The sequence below is a fragment of the Ambystoma mexicanum genome, chromosome 5q (genome assembly GCF_040938575.1).
Source record: "Ambystoma mexicanum isolate Mex_15411 chromosome 5q, UKY_AmexF1_1, whole genome shotgun sequence".
Classification (NCBI taxonomy): Eukaryota; Metazoa; Chordata; class Amphibia; order Caudata; family Ambystomatidae; genus Ambystoma; species Ambystoma mexicanum.
The window spans coordinates 724,334,414-724,350,912 of NC_090933.1; positions in this window are offsets into that span (position 1 = coordinate 724,334,414).

A 16,499-nucleotide genomic window follows, 5' to 3' on the forward strand; every position below is an offset into this window, starting at 1 on the left:
CTTTGAAATTAGAGACACTTCAAACTTGGGGCCCCGTTGGACGATATGGCTCAGGGACTTCAAATTTTACACGGGGCGATAGGACTTACGGATGACGCAAGACTGAAGAACACACTGTTCATGGCGGTCGGGCCAGCAGTGAGAGACATAGCCGGAGAGCTACTCGACGTCAACACAGTAACTTATGGTCAACTCCACACTAAACTATCTGAATACTTCGCTCCACACACAAACGTCAACTATGAACGTCACGTATTTCATACGACCAGACAGGAAAAGGGCGAATCCATCGACAATTTCGTGATGCGCCTGCGCATAAAACTAAAACACTGCGAATTTCACAGATATTCAAACGAAGAAGCTCTCAGATCACAGGTGATCGCAGGCTGCCTCTCGCAACCTTTTCGTAAACAGCTCCTGCAAAAACAAAGGTCACTTGAAGAGATCCTAGCACTGGCTCGCATGGAAGCCGCCGTGGACTCACAACTGGACAACCTGGGGAAAGTCTCCATACAACAGCCAGGGGAACCCGCAGAATCCGTCAACAAACTATACGCAAGCCCCGGCCAGGGCGGGAGACGCACAGAGGCCACCTGTTACAAGTGCGGGTACGAATATCCGCACGTTGGGGACTGCCCGGCCCTGGGACAACAATGTGCCGCATGCGGAGGCATGGACCACTTCAGGGCCACGTGCAAGAACGCCCCCATGACTGCACAGGGTAGACCCCGAACTCAAGATAGACGCCGATACAGCTGGCAAAGCCCGCCCAAACCCAGAGGAGAGAGCGACAGGAAGCCGACAAAAAGAGAGGACAGCAGCAGATCCAACCACTACTCCCGGGACGACAGGCGCTCGTCAGAGGACACGCGTCGCTCCCACAGAAGACGATATGTCCGCTACATAGAAACGCGATCCCCCACCAGCAGCGACACCCCATCTTCAGGGGATGACCTGAGGAAAAAGGGCTACGTATGGGCCGTCAAGACTAACACGTCAGCCACACAGCACAGTCCCATACTCACATTGAATGTAAACAACACGCCAGTGAAATTTCTCATAGACACCGGGGCCACGGTGAACATCATAAATGAACAAACCTATGAAGCACTGACTCCACCTCCCAAAATCAAGAAGGCTGAAATAGACATTTACCCGTATGGATCCACGACGCCTCTACCGTGCAAAGGCACCATAACAGCGTGGTGCTCTCATAAACAGCACTCCGCGAGAATCCCATAAACACAACGGACCTGCGCTCATTCCTGGGCCTAGCCAGCTATTGCTCTAGATATCTAAAGGACTATGCCACGGTCAGCAACCCCCTTCGACTGCTCACGCGAAAGGACACGCCGTTCGTATGGTCAAAGGAGTGTCAAGAGGCATTTGAAGCCATCAGAAGCGCCATTTCACAGGCAGAAGACATGGCGTATTACGACGCCCGGCGTGACACCGAGGTGATTGTAGACGCCAGCCCGGTAGGCCTTGGTGCCATCCTGACACAAAAAGATCCGGAGGACTCGCGAAACATCCACATAGTCGCGTACGCCAGCAGGAGCCTGACAACCACTGAACAGGCATACTCCCAGGCGGAAAAGGAAAGCCTGGCGGTAGTATGGGCCTGCGAATACTTTCACCTGTTCCTCTTCGGCAAGAGATTCACAATAGTCACGGATCACCAGGCCCTCCTGACTATCTACGGAAATCCCAAGGCCGTCATGCCACCAAGGATAGCCAGATGGGGTTTGAGACTACAAGACTACCAATTCACGGTCAAGCACCAGCCCGGAAAGGAGGACAATCCAGCCGACTATCTCTCTCGGCACCCCACGGCATCCACGGTATCTCAACCCTCCATCGCGGATGCGTACATTAACTATGTCATTCACCACCTACAGCCGCTACCCATAGGATGGGCAGAGATAACTGCTCAGTCGGAATCTGATCCCGCACTACGCATCGTCAGACATTGCCTTCTAACAGACAAAAGGGCCCTCATGAGGCAGCAAGCAAAGGCAGAAGCGGACGAAGTCAAGGAAGAAGTTAAGGGACTACATCTAGTCCGTGACAAATTGACAGTGGTGGAAGGCATGGTACTGCTAAAAGGGTGCAAGGTCGTCATGCCGAGGGCACTCCGGGAAAGGACGATACACTTGGCCCATGAAGGACATCGTGGGATAGTGGCCACGAAACGGCTTCTCCGGCAAAAGGTGTGGTTCCCGCAGCTTGACAGCCTAGTAGAAACAATCATAGGAGGATGCCACATCTGTGCACAGGTAGCTCCGCCGCCACACCCAAATCCGCTACAAATGTCACCGCTTCCCACTAAAGTGTGGGAGGAACTGACAGTGGACCTGTTCGGACCATTGAATGATGGCACGCACGTCGTGGTACTCATGGATGAACATTCGAGATATCCCGACGCCCAGATCGTGGACAGCAGCGCAACATCGAGTGTTATCCCTGCCCTCGACCGGATGCTGTCAGCGTACGGGATTCCCAAAGTGATAAAGTCAGACAACGGCCCCACTTTCATAAGTCACGAGTTTCAAAAGTTTGCACGATACATGGGATTCCAACACCAAAAGATAACTCCCCGATGGCCTCAGGCAAATGGCATGGTCGAAAGATTCATGACCAACATCAAGAGAACACTACAGATTGCCCATATCCAAAACAAACTGTTCGAGCAGGCTCTTAATCAACTGCTCAGGGAGTATCGTCACACACCACACAGCACCACCGGCATATGCCCGGCAGACCTGCTATTCCGGAGGCCAATCACCACAAGGCTACCAGAGGACCCAAGACCCAAGGGTACGACAAGCCTTGAACGAGAAGCAAGAGTCAACGACGAGAGGAATAAGGCGCAAATGAAGGAAGCAATGGACAGAAAGAGAAGGGCGAGAGAAAATCCTATGCAGACAGGCGATGAGGTATGGGTCAGACAACCCAAGCACAGGAAGGAAGAAGCGACATTCGCACCCGACCCCCTCATCATCACTCATAAGAAAGGAACAATGGTCACAGCACAAAGAAGCGACTGCACGTCCATAACCCGAAACAGCTCACAGTTCAAGCGGGTAAAGCCCCATCATGGAGAGCGGTGGGAATGGGACAGAGACAGTGACGGAAATGGCCTTTTAGAGGAACCATACCAAGGAGACGCCGAGGAGTCAGAGACAGAAAAGGACGGTGCAACCCCGGCCAGAGACTGCTCGACACCGTGCGGGGTGAGGCGCCCTCAGAGGAGTCGCATCAAGCCGCTCCGCCTGATAGAAGAAATGGGGTAAGGAGACAGGAGCACCCCTCATGTTAAAAAGGGGGGAGATGTCAGTCCACCCGCATCTTTATGCGTGGGCCGGCCGCCGTTGCGGCCACTACGTAAGGACGTCCTGGACGTGACTTCGGGGGAAGGGGAGGGGCGGGGGGGAAGTTCGGCAGTTGCCGCCTTACGTTAATAAAGGAAGGTTCTATAGCACCCCGGCTCCCGCGTATCATTGCCGCGAGACGCGCGCGCACTTGCGGCGCACCCGCAATCCCAGGCCCGTCCCCGGCCTGACACATACATTCAGATGACCCTTTTTACCCTGGGTGCAATGACTCAAATCAGAGGGCATGTGCATTGTGTAATGCTTCCTGAATTTAAAGTGGGATGTGCTTTGAAATGCATGGAAAGCAAACGCATTTGCCAGCGCCTGTTTGAAACAGGTAGAGGAGGATGCACAGTGCATGGCAATGCCATTTCTGACCCCTTTATGTTTTTTTAAAAAGTGGTAAGTGGTAAAGCGTTTTGTGAATCGTTGGTGCCCCACTTGCATTTCTATCCTTCAGAGACAGAAATATCTTAATATGTTTTCAGCATTTTACAATGATCTGTGAAGTGAACTTTCTACATCCAGGTGAGAGGTGGCAGTCTGTCAATCATTAGAGTCGGGAGCACATGTAAGGGGCAGTCTAGTGCACCTTTTGTGCTGCAGCTCAGCCCTCTGGAAATACACAGGTCACCTTTATGAATAGGGTGACCTGTGCATTTGTAAACATGGGGCATCTTAACAAAAGTGCATCCTCTATGCTATTTCTGATGTCCCCTGTTTTGAGATTTTGGCCTATAGTCCTTGGTCTTGATTTATAGCAGTGTCTTCAGTCCAATGTGTTTATCCAGATGGCTTCGTATCTTCATAATTGTAGTGATCTGTTACCTCTGCAAGGAGTTACTGGAACATGTGTCGAGCCAATCACTCTGATGTCACCATTGTTTGCACTGAAATGTTCTGCATGCCAGTGTGGGGCCAAAGGCTAGATTTTATTATAATTTCTTATGACAGTCAGATGCTCCTTGATCTGTACTTTTATTGTCCAAATAGTGCTTTCCACATATTTCATTTTGCATAGGTAATCAATACAGTACACCACACGGGTTTTGATTACAAAGTTGCACTCTGTGGGTGCTATTTTATTCTGTAATGAATATGTTTGCATACAGTACAGTTGTTGCATTTAAAAGAGCCTTTGGCAACATTAGCAGCAGTTGTCATGTTTTGTCTCCGATTTTCCTTTCTTTAGAAAGCTAGGACTGACAATGTTTTTGATTGTTTTTGCTTTTCTATAGGTGGTCTATGATTTATTTTAGTAGAAAAGGCATAGGTCTCTGGGCATCTCAGGTTTGCTCCTGGTACCTCATAACTATTTCACAAAGTAGACTGCTAGATCTAGAGTAAATCTGGAGCTGCTTGGGGCACCTCTGAGATGCCCTCCAGCAAATCTTTATGAACAGCTGTGCACATGGGCATCTCAAAGATGCTACAGATTTGCTGCAGTTTTAGTCTTTGTGAATAAGGAGTAAGGTAGTAGGAGCAATGCTGAGATACTCAAAACATAGCCTGATTTGCTACAGTGCAAATCTTTGTTAATCAGGCTCTTTATGTATTGATCCATGTGTGCTGTATGTCAATGGTGTGATATTATTCAGTGTGTTGTCAAACTGTGAGCCTTAAATTGGGTGTTGAGTCTGATTGTTGCTTTCTCAACCTTTTCTCTCAATGTTTGGTGTTTGTTGAGTACAAGGTTTGTTCTTTGTTCCTGAGTGGCTCGGAGTAGGGCAGGTTCTGCAATGTTTCAGTCATAACCTCTTTGGGTAAATCATGTTTGGCAGGTGGAGAAACTCAGCCTTCGCTACAGTTCTGCCTGATCCTCAAGGTTTCAGGAAATGGTCTGATTTTGATTAGTTTGCATGGGTGGTTGCTGCAGGAATGGAGAATTGAATTTGATGCAACTCTCTTTCTGTGAAGCATGGAATGCAGTGAATTGTTGTGTACATAGATCTTTAGATCCAAGAAGGCAATGGACTGGTGATCTCTTGCATGGTCACGTTGTACACATTATCATTCAAAAATGAAAGATAGTTGCTGAGTGCGACAGTATCACCATCCCAAATCAGGATGATGTCATCAATATAGTATCCTCATAGGACAACTTCACTATTCCAAAATGTTGGATGTTTCCATTCCTATGTGACTTTGAAGTAGCTCATATAGAGGTTGGCATGGAAAGGGGCACATTTAGCTCTGATTGCTGTGCCCTGTACTTGTCACTGTATTATTTCATCAATGAGAATATGTTCTCGTTTTGCATAAGTGCAATCATTTTCATAAGTATTTTGTTGTGCTGTAGCGAGGATCAGAAAATAGGCTAGTGTATGACCCCCAATAATGTTTGTTACATGTGTTTATTTCCTTTTCATTTCAATTGCTTGTCATATCTCAATTAGTTTGTACCATTATTTGGGTATCAGTTCAAGTAAATGTAATGTTTAGGCCATAGCAGTATCCCGTGATAATTTCAGTATCCTCCCCTATTTTAACTTGTCCTGGCCTTTGACATCTTGCATTCCCTTCCATAAGTGCTTGTACATAACTAGTACTGCCTGTCATGTAGTATACTGTTCTAAGCTACTGCTTATCGGAGATGGCACAAAAAACACTTTCAGTATCAAGGAAAGTTGAAGAGTTTTTATTGTAATTTATCTTTGTGAGCCCTAGGGCCGAACATATCTCTCTTGTCTCCTACACCCTTGACCCTAGCCCATGCATCCGTATCCCTATGTTAGTGCTACTGATTGTTACACACTCGGTATGCTAAATTCTAGATAAGCTGCAGTGTCTTACCTAAAGGCATGAGGCCATATTTCTCTGAACTCCCTCAAGGAGTTCATAACTCTCCCTACACTAGCTCCAACTTAGTGTTCGCCAGGTAGCTGTGTATACTGCCTCTCACTTACTCTGTTGGATCTGCCGAAGACTAATCATGTTCACTCTCACCTAGCCCTTCTGCTCTGCTTTGTTCCTCTACCAGACTTCTCTCTCCAAACTTCTGATCCTCTGGTTTTACTCCGCCTGTCTTCTGACTCCACCGTTTTATGTTATCTCTTCACCCACTCTACTACTACCTCTCCTCCTCCAACTACTACCACTCCTCCTTCCACAACTACCACTCTCCCTCCTACTACTGCCACTCCTCATCCCACTCCTACCACTCTTTCACCCACTACTATCACTTCTCCCCCACTAATACCACTCCTACCACCACTACTACTACTACTCAAAAAGCCTTCTTCCACTTTGCACCAATCTTCTCATTTTTACTCTTTACACTGGCCTTTCTGCATATTTATATTGCGCCCACACATACTCGCACTGCAGTTCCACTAGCATTTCTTAACCAATAACTCATATGCTAAAAATAAAACCTCCAAAAGACACCGCTCCATCCATCCTCCTTTTGGACTCTTTGTTGCCTTACTACTCCACCCCTGACCTCAAATGGTTCACCCACAATTTCCTGCGTCCTATTTTCCCTTAAACCTCCCTCCCTTCTTCCAGATTGGTCTTTTCCCCTATCCAATCTGTGCTGTCTTCACCATCTCAGGAAGTTTATGTGCATGGTGAAGCTTTGAAAAGGGGCTTAAACCTCATCCATTGGCTTTGCAGCCATTCGCCGAACGAAAGAAAACATATTTCGATATGATTGTTCATGGTTTAGGAACCTGTCTCTCCGACAGTGTTGGTAAATTTCTGAAACTTTCCCTGGTGGTTTAGTGACTCAGTTCTTGAGGAAGTTCTCCCGATTTTGCTCTCACTTTTTGGCATCCGTGTATGCTTGAAGCATACTCTTGCATCTCTCTTTCCATCCCCCTCTCTCTCTCTCTCTCGCTCTCTCTCTCTCTCTCTCTCTGTCTCTGATGCTTGCATGCTTTTGGAGGCTCTGGGCTGGATCCTTCACACGCAAGGGTCTCTTGGCAGTTATGGAGGCTTTTAGGTGTGGGTGATGTGATGAATTGAGGGAATTTGTCCCTTCTCCCCAAGGGAGTGCTCCCTCCCTGTGAGGCTATGGGGGGTGAGTTCGCTTTGCAACAATTTCCCTAGGGGTCGAGGCAGGTGGGACCTCATTGGGAGAGACTCCTCCTTTGGGGACAAGGACACCCGTTCCCGTGAGAAACTCCTTGATGGCCTCCAAGTGATGGCTTATATGGACTTATAAAAATATACCAAATTGTTATCAAACTCATGAAGATACAGTTATATTATGAACAACAAGAAATGAAAGATACCAAATTCAAGTCTCCAATGGAGGACAATGAGGAGGCTGAAAATTGGTGCAAGACTAACGAGGGAGAAGGCAGAGAGCAAAGAGAAGGTCAAGAGCAGAGAAAAGGTCAAGAGCATAGAGGAGGCCAAGAGCTGAGAGAGAGAAAAGACTCGAGAGATGCAGGGAAATCTCCCTGTGCACAATAGAGTGGAAGAAGGTGGGGCTCTGGGAGAACACAGAGCCAACGTGCGACAGAGTCGCTCCAGCGCGGAACCAGAAACACTGAGCAACCAGGGTGCGAGAGTGGAAGAAAGCCAAGTAGGGCAGAGGAGAAAGAGCAGTGTGGCATGACCACAGAATCAGAGTGATAGCCAGTCTGCCCATACAACAGCGCTGAATCCATCTAGGGGAGAAAGCAGCTCCCAATCCGAATAACAATCTCTGTGATGTCCCAAAGATGAGAACTGCACATCCGGGAACGGAAAAGCTGTGGAGAGGAAGCTGCAGAGCGGCGGCAAGAAGGAAAGAGGATTCAAGAGCCTGCAGGTATCGCTGATGATGCCCCGAAACTCAGAATGTAAAACGAGGAATGGGAATACCGGCAAACCACGCGGGACTCATGATATGCTAAGCACAACTTACCCAGTACTAATGGGAAAACTATTGGAAATAATCCAAAGAAGCAGAACTGTTTGAGTGAGATAAGAAGAAATATGAAAACCATAAAGTAGGAAATAAATTAAAGTGGAGACTTATCACTTTTGGGAAAAGGAAAGGCCCACCCTTATCTTGAAGAGAAGAAAGAGAGCCAGGAACCCAAACTCATACATGAAACTGCACATGAAGAGATTCAGGAACCCTGCAATGAGGAACAGAGAAATCTAAATAGACTAAAGTTAGCTAGGAAGAATAAGGATAGGGAAATACCAGTCGCCAAAAAGAACTACAGAACTGCACACAGTGGAGGACAAGGAACTATTTGTGTATGGTCTGTTGAATAGAGCCAGGGAAGTGATTCCAGGAAGAATAAGGAGAAGGAAATTACTAACCCCTTTAAAGAACTGCATAACTTGATACATTGGATGACAAGAGACTATTTGTGTATGGTCTACCGAAAGAAGTTAGAGAATTGAGAAGAAACTTATGACAAAATACGGCATCAGGAGAAGGGAGTCATTCTCCTGTCCTTAGTTATAATAGTGGTAGGGTAAGATAGCTTAGATTGGGGAAGAGAAGTGTTTCTGTGTATCAATAATTCTGGCGGAGGGTTGGGCATGCTACCGTGGACATCCTGGGCATGAATGTGGACGTAGATGTGAAGAGAGTACTTTTTAGTGGAGTTTAGAACATGGACCTCATTCATATGCAATTTTGTAATCTTGCACTGGCAACAGCTCTGATCGTTTATTTATATAGCGCCTATACACAATGTGTTTCAAAGCGCTTCAAGGCAAGGGAGGGAACAAGGGAAAATACAACCACATTCTTACAGGCCATGAAGAGTAAGGATGCAAAATTAACTAATTAACTATCGTACTCGGCCTGACGACATTTCAGATAGTGCAAGAGCTAAGACATAGATAAGGAAGGGAGGGGGAGAGTGGGAAGGAAATGGAAACAGACAGGCGACTACCGTACTAGGCCTGACGACATTTCTGGTAGAGCCGTAGAAAAACAAAAGGTGAGGGAGAGGGGTGCAGAAAGGGAGGGGAGGAACAAAACAAGCGACTTTCATACTAGGCCTGATGACATTTCAGATAGTGCTGGAGGGGTGGTGGGGAGGAACAGTAATGGGAGGGTGGAGGAAACAGACGAGGTTGCTATCATATTAGGTCCAGGGACAATTCTGATAGAGTAAGTTCATAGAAGAAAGTAAGGGGAGGAGATAGGAAAAGGGAGAAGGGAAAGGAGGAGAGAAAAGAGAGTAAGCAGTCAAAAAGAGTGGAGAAGCAAGAGTGGAGAGAGAATACAATTACAGAAGTCAGTAGTAACACATAATGTTGCAAGCCAGGATACACGATGAAGATGGGAACAGCATGATTCAGGGTCACCATGAGTACAAGATGCAAAGGAAGTCCAGCATGAGAGTTGAGAAAGAGTGATGCACCGTGAATGAATGAAGTCCATAAAAGTCAAATCCAGCATTGGCCACAAGACAGTGATGGTGAAGGAAGGCACCAGGTGGGTGGGGCTTGCTAAGTGGTAAAAAAGAGCAGCAGGCATGAAGGTACCAGATGGGCGGGGCTTAGGCCAGGTGACCTAGATCCACTTGCCTAGCGAAGCCTAAAGAAGCCTAGCACTATGCTCAATGAGAGACCATGTTACCCTGCATGGGTAGAAATTCTAGCCACATGCAATGAAATGGAAAAGGTATACAGAAACATAGCACCTTTACATCAGAGGCCTAAGGTCACATAGGGCTTGTTCAGGCAATGTATGAAATGCACAGATGGGGAAGAAAATCTAGACAATACACAGGTACATTGTTTAGTCGCTCCAAGGCTATACCATAGACTATTATAGATACAGAGACAAGCAAAAGCAGTGCGGATAAGATGTAAGTGGGACCTCACTGGGAGAGACTCCCCCTTTGGTTGAAGAAAGGGAGATCAACTTGATTTAACATCTGTCAGATGACACTGGGAATAACATACAGACTCCAAATCAATTCTCAGGATCTAGGCCTCTTATTAAGTAAAGATAAATGAGTAAAGGGTGCCTTGGCATCAGAGAAAACCCATAACCAAAAATGACTCCAGACAAATGTTGAAAGGTTCTAAGTTCCCTAAGTTATCCCACAGATTCCAGGTTGGAGAACGGTCTCAGTCTCTTTTGACTTAATTCTCTCTGTGCAGGTTTCCCAAGGGAAGGGCCCGAATCTTCTGGCACGGTTAAACAACAAGCGGTTGGTTCCAGGGTAGGATCCCCAATGGGTAAGCAACATCCTTATCCACAATTTCGGGGTCTACTTCCAGTATCTCTTTCTCTATAGTCATGAGGATACTCTAGTTTTGGGGTAGGACACAAGCTATCTGGGACAGACGATTGGGAAAATGACTATTCTGTCAAGTCCTCTATTTCCCTGTCAACTCCTCCTAGTATCCTGGCTGGTCCTACCCGCCTTGTTGCCATACCATGCTCTCGTACATCTTTCCACTTTGAGCTCCTCCCCTTCAGATTAGGGATTTGCCCCGAAGCTAAATCCTGTTCTATGAGCCCTTTTCTTGACCTATGTCTTTCTCTGCTACTTCCCCTCTTTCCACATCCTGGGTCTTCCGATTGTCCTCACACCACCTTTTACAGTTCTGAACCCTCTCTTTACCTTTAGTTCTAACTCTGCCCTCCTGATCTTACTCAATGTACTGTGTTTAACTCTCCAACCTCCTCTACTATGTCGCCTACCTACTCCTGCTGGGCTTGCCTGGCCAATTCCCACAAACCTTGACCTTCCTGCAACAATTCTTTGACTTTTCCCCAACAACTCTTCAGCTTACTCTTTGTCATTTGTTCTACCTTCCTGCAGAAATGCTCTATCCCCCCTTTACGATGCTGCCCAAACTCCTTCTGTAATCCTCCACCCTTCTCTACCAATTGTCTAAGCTCTTGCTTCTAATGTTTTTTACCCACCTCCACAAACTCTCCAGCCTCCTTGTTCTGCTGTTGCCCAAACTTCTTCAATAATTCTCCAGCCTCCTATACCAACTATACCAAAAGTGCAAGCTCCTCCTTCTGGTGCTTCACAGTTTTCTCCAATGATTGACTCCCACCTCCTACTGATATTTCCAAACTCCTCCAATAACATTTTATTCTTCTACTTCTGATGGTCCCCAGTCTTCGCCTTTTGATGTTCCCTAACCTCCGCCAAATATTCTCTATTCCCCACCATTTAATGTTTTTCAACCTCCACCATCAGAGCTTGGGCTGTCTTTCCTAGGCCCTTCTTCCTTTCAAGCACACCGTCGTTCTGACTGCACCACACTCTTCTCCTTCAGTCTCTGTTCCCCTTCCTTCTTATGCTTGCCCACTGCCTCTGAAAACGGTTCTTCCTCTACTACAAGAACACACAAACTGGGCTTTATGGTCTGGCTTTTTAAAGTGTCTTCGCCCCTCACCTCGGTTGGCTCACTGGCTATTGGCTTTCTCCTGAATTCTAGGGGAGCTTGGTTGTGATTGGCTAGTCTGTGTTACCTCCCCTGTGGCCAGTCTAGTGAGGCAAAGGCTATAAGAAGGGGGGCGGCCATCTTGTATTCCATTAGGTCCACCTGGTTTATCCCTCACTGTCCATTGCAGTTCCTGGCACTAAGTTTAATGGGTAAGTGTGCCTATGTAAAATCCTCTCAGGGACTTTGAAACTCCCCACTGGGTATTTAGAGGCCAGTGGCAGCCTTGTGTAATGTCTGCAATAGCGTTCAGGAGTTCCAGAGTCCTTAGACTCGGCATCAGGTTCACTGGTCTCATAGGGCTTGAACTTTAACTGAATAAAGTTTACAAATGTAGCAGCAGGTTCAGGGAGCCCGAGCAACATCGGAAGACCAATAGGGGGCAAAGGGGTTGCTTACACAGGATTCTTGTGTCCACATTAATTTCTCCCAGTTCTAAAGGGACCCAGATGAATTTCCTGAGGGACATGCTGTATTCCTCAGATTCTCTGGTCCCAACTTTTAAGGGCTTCGGGTACCAGGAAGATAAAGTAGGTGTTTTGGTCATTTGTGTGGATTGATTCGAAAATAGGGGAATTTTGAAATGGGTAGTTTTCTTGTGACAGTCTACTGCTAAGTGAGCGAGCTGAAATGTGAAGTCCCAGGGGACACCATGTATACCTCCTGTATACCATTATATTAAAAAAAGACAGTCACAAGGGCCAGGAGGATGGCAGGGCCATCCTCCTGGAGTGCAGAGGGGTCTCCTAATATCCATGCACTGCTGGCACAAAATGACATGCAGGGGACCTTGCCACATACTACACATTAAATGTGGTATACCAAAATATTGTATACACCACTAAAGAACACAGATGGAATGTCTTCACCTAGCTACCATCTTCAGTCTCTCAGGGATCATTTAGCTATTGGCCAATACTTACAGTTACATTGCAATAACAGCGAGTGGAATTATTTTGAGGGATATTGTAAGACACTAACCAACACTAACTTAAAATAATAAATGGAAAACCTGTAAAAAAACATATTTTTCTCCTACTACATACTCAAAAATAAGCCTTCAATAAGCCTACAAATGTTTACACAATTTGACTGAAAAGCATGAAAGTTAAATTAGTGCCACTTTTCAAGACAAGCAGTACTTATGAAAGCTCTGAAAATACATTTGCGTAAAGCCAGCTAGATGCACCAGACAGACAAGTGGCAGAGGCAATGACAGTAGACAGCAGTGTTTGAGAAGGGGTCAACACCGGTTGCTCATGGGAAGAGTAAGGCCTTAAAACACAAGGACCACTAGAGTACTGAGGCAGAGGCAGCAATATTTGAGAGTGGTTTGTAAGTAGGGAATATCAGCTACACCAATTTTGTATAACAGTGGAAGAGAGATCATGCCTGCTGCCACCATAGTACCTACATGGGGATGAAGTTATCTGTAGTTATTGGTGGTGTGAGAGAAGGCATCTGTGTCAGATGCTCACTGGGGGAGGAGCGCATACTGCGGTCATGGTGACTTATATGGTGGAGTACCAGAGCTGTGCATCTCGATCCTGGAAACAGGACTGTGATTGATAGCTATTGGTAATTAGTATATGTTCATACCAAAACACAATCTATACATGCTAGCACTTTGAACATGTGTATATGGCCTAGTGCGTTTAAGTCATGATTCAACATAATGCCAGGAACTAATAGTGAACTCTGGCCCCCTTGCCTTAAGTGACAGTTTTGAATCATTGCATAAATAAATGACACATGATAAGAGAATAGAAAATGTACTTTAATGTTGATTTTCTCAAAGCATATGTGTGCATCATAAAAGCAGTTATAATAACCATTAGGGCGAAACATACAGCAAACAGCAGAAGAATCACATAAGATATAGTAATTCCAGTTGGATAAACAAAAAGTCTTCTTGGTTTGATGTAAACACTTTAAAAGCACATATTTTTCTGCCCTACGCCTCACGCTCAGTCTACATGCAGCACAGCAATCACCATTATTTCTCACGTTAAAGGTAACAGTGCAAGGGTAGTGACTTCCTTCCTATCTGTCCCTCACCAGCCTTATCTGCTCCCCCCATTCCCCAGCTCTGAGTATGCAGCGCAGCTCCCACCATCCGTATAATACTGCTGTCCTTTGTCTCTCTTGGTCTGGCTTATATATTTTAATCTGATGATAAAATGGTGATTTGCAAGAATGAAAATACCAATCTTCATTTCTGAAGCTAGTTGGCCACATTTAAATTTTGTACAGAGAGGAGATATTTGAAGATTGGAATTCCATACCTTCACTTATTCACCTGCTAGGTCATGCTGTTTGAGAAAGTCTATTAAACAAAAAAGTCTGAATTTAGCATTCCATTCGGCTTCAGGAAATAGCTTTTAGTCACTCCCTCTATTTTTCTAGTGAGTGAACAGAATGGCTAGGGTAATTAAAAATCTCTAGCACACATTGCATTTTCTTCACTTTGCAGAACTTTGACTAATCAATAGGGAACATATACATAATAATGTATTGTACTGATATCATTTATTTATACAGCATGCAACACACATTGCAGTGGCAGATCATGCACATTGTAGTTTGTCACAGCGGTCTAAAACCATAGATTGAGGTGGCCCATGATGTCATTTTGCGAGGTCATATGGGCTGTCATCATATAAATGGCTACCGAAGGACTCATGGAGAAGGGGATGTAGTATCAGTTTACAGTGATGAAAGAGGATGGATTGGCACTGGTTTCCCATGGGATCAGGAGGATCCTAAGAGACCAGGCCCAATATGGGACCAATGCAAGAGATGTAGATTGCAACAGTTGAGAACAGAAAGGGCCAAGAGAAACTACGGCTCCAAAGAATCCACCCAAAATATTTAAACGTTTGAGGACGCTGCAGGAGGAAGGCCAGCACCTGGGAGAAGGGCCCAGATTGACCTTGGGGAGCAGGACACATTTAAATAGTATATTACATGTCACATAGTGAATGGAGTTATCTTCTTCACCCCAATTTCTGTGTGCAGGGGTTTTTGCAAAATCTTTGTGAGCTCATGGGAACAGCATCATGGGACTGGTTGTCCTCATAGGCTTTGAAGATGGAGAGAACATCATTAGCATTATGGCAGTGAAGAAGGAGAATTCAGGAACACAGAGATCAACATAGTGTAGTGGGGCAATTGTTGGCTAGAGAGCAGGTGCCCCCCCACCATAAAACACAGAATTACAAAATCAGAAAGAACACATTGGAAACTGCACTTTAAATCCACCAGGAAATTCAGCTGTACAAAGAATAGTTAGTTTTGCTACACAAGTAGGGACAGACGAGGCATTAGCTTTCACAATTACTGTGTCTTTTTAAATAGTATAGACTAGGTGGCAGGCACGCGTGTACCAAGGATGAGGGACTCACGACACTAGTAGGGCAGTATTTCTATAGGTAGGGATGAGGTTGCAGCATGCCTATATGTAGAACTTTTATGTGCCAGGCATGCACCAGGTTCTCGGTAGGCAGCAAATAAATGCAGAGCAAATGTGTCCTGCAGAAGAAACATATTGTGCCATGTTAAAATTGCACCAGCATAGAATTCAGCTTGCTGCTTTAAGAAAAGCTCAGTTGAGCACGATTGAACAAATCAGGGAAAATGCTGTAGCGGGCTAGATGGTGGCTACCCAAAGGAATGTCAAGGCCAAGCCTTTGCAGGAAGTGTACATGGCAGAATAAGATATTATTGTGTTCAGTCAGCTGTCAGATAAATCAAGTTGAAAAGACACAGCAAGTTTATGGGATGAAACTGGGCATCCCAGGAAATCAGAAGGAGTTGACAGATTAATGTATTCTGCAACTGCCTAGGTGTGAAGGGAAGACACAAGAAGCGGCTAAAGAAAAAACAACTAAAATACTGTGATGAAATCTTAGCAGGATGACTCAGAAAATAATTATTCATAGATCTTTCAAGAGAAGGATGGCAATCACGGATTATGAACAAGGCCTTGCGCCTCGGCAACTCATGGCATGGGAGGTAAACATGGGCTATATGATTTAATTAAGATAAGGTGATGCACTTGTCTCTCTTGCTCTCCCACCTACATAAATGTGTCATCATGCAACCAGTTCATGAATAGTGTGACCACATTGTACCCAATTAGCCCATTTCTTTTTTTACAGCAGAAGTAATTTAGGGCCTACCAATTAATTTTCAGATATAATGAGGTAGCACTTTTTAGGGGTAGGTGCATGGGTGGGATTTTAGATGACAATTGTCCAATACATAGTTGTACGCATATAGGATTCCATATGTAGCCTAGTAGAGGGAGCCAATGATTAGGAATGATATGTTTTCATAACTGTGACATGACAATGACTCATTCATATTTTATAAACTCCTGTTTTCTGTTCAAACATTGGAGAATGTTGGAGTGAGAGCTTGGCTTTTATCTTGCTTTTTTCCCAATCTATTGCAATACACTGGTGACCTTGCATTTGGCATTCACTCTGTGTTGTTTCTTTTTTGACAAATACCAGTTAGAGGACTATTTGGCTTTTGACCTCTGGTTTCATCTGATAACAGGGTCTGGTTAAGGGCTGTGGATTTTTCTGGGTGCCCTACCACCCTCCTTTTGAGCAGTGGATCGGTTAGGGGAACAGATTTTCTTTTGTGCACAACTCAACAGGAAGGACAGCAGGGCCAATTTTGGAGTGGAACTGTGCTTGGTCTTCCACCGCCCACTGGAAGCAACAGGAGGAGCTGGCCAGTGAG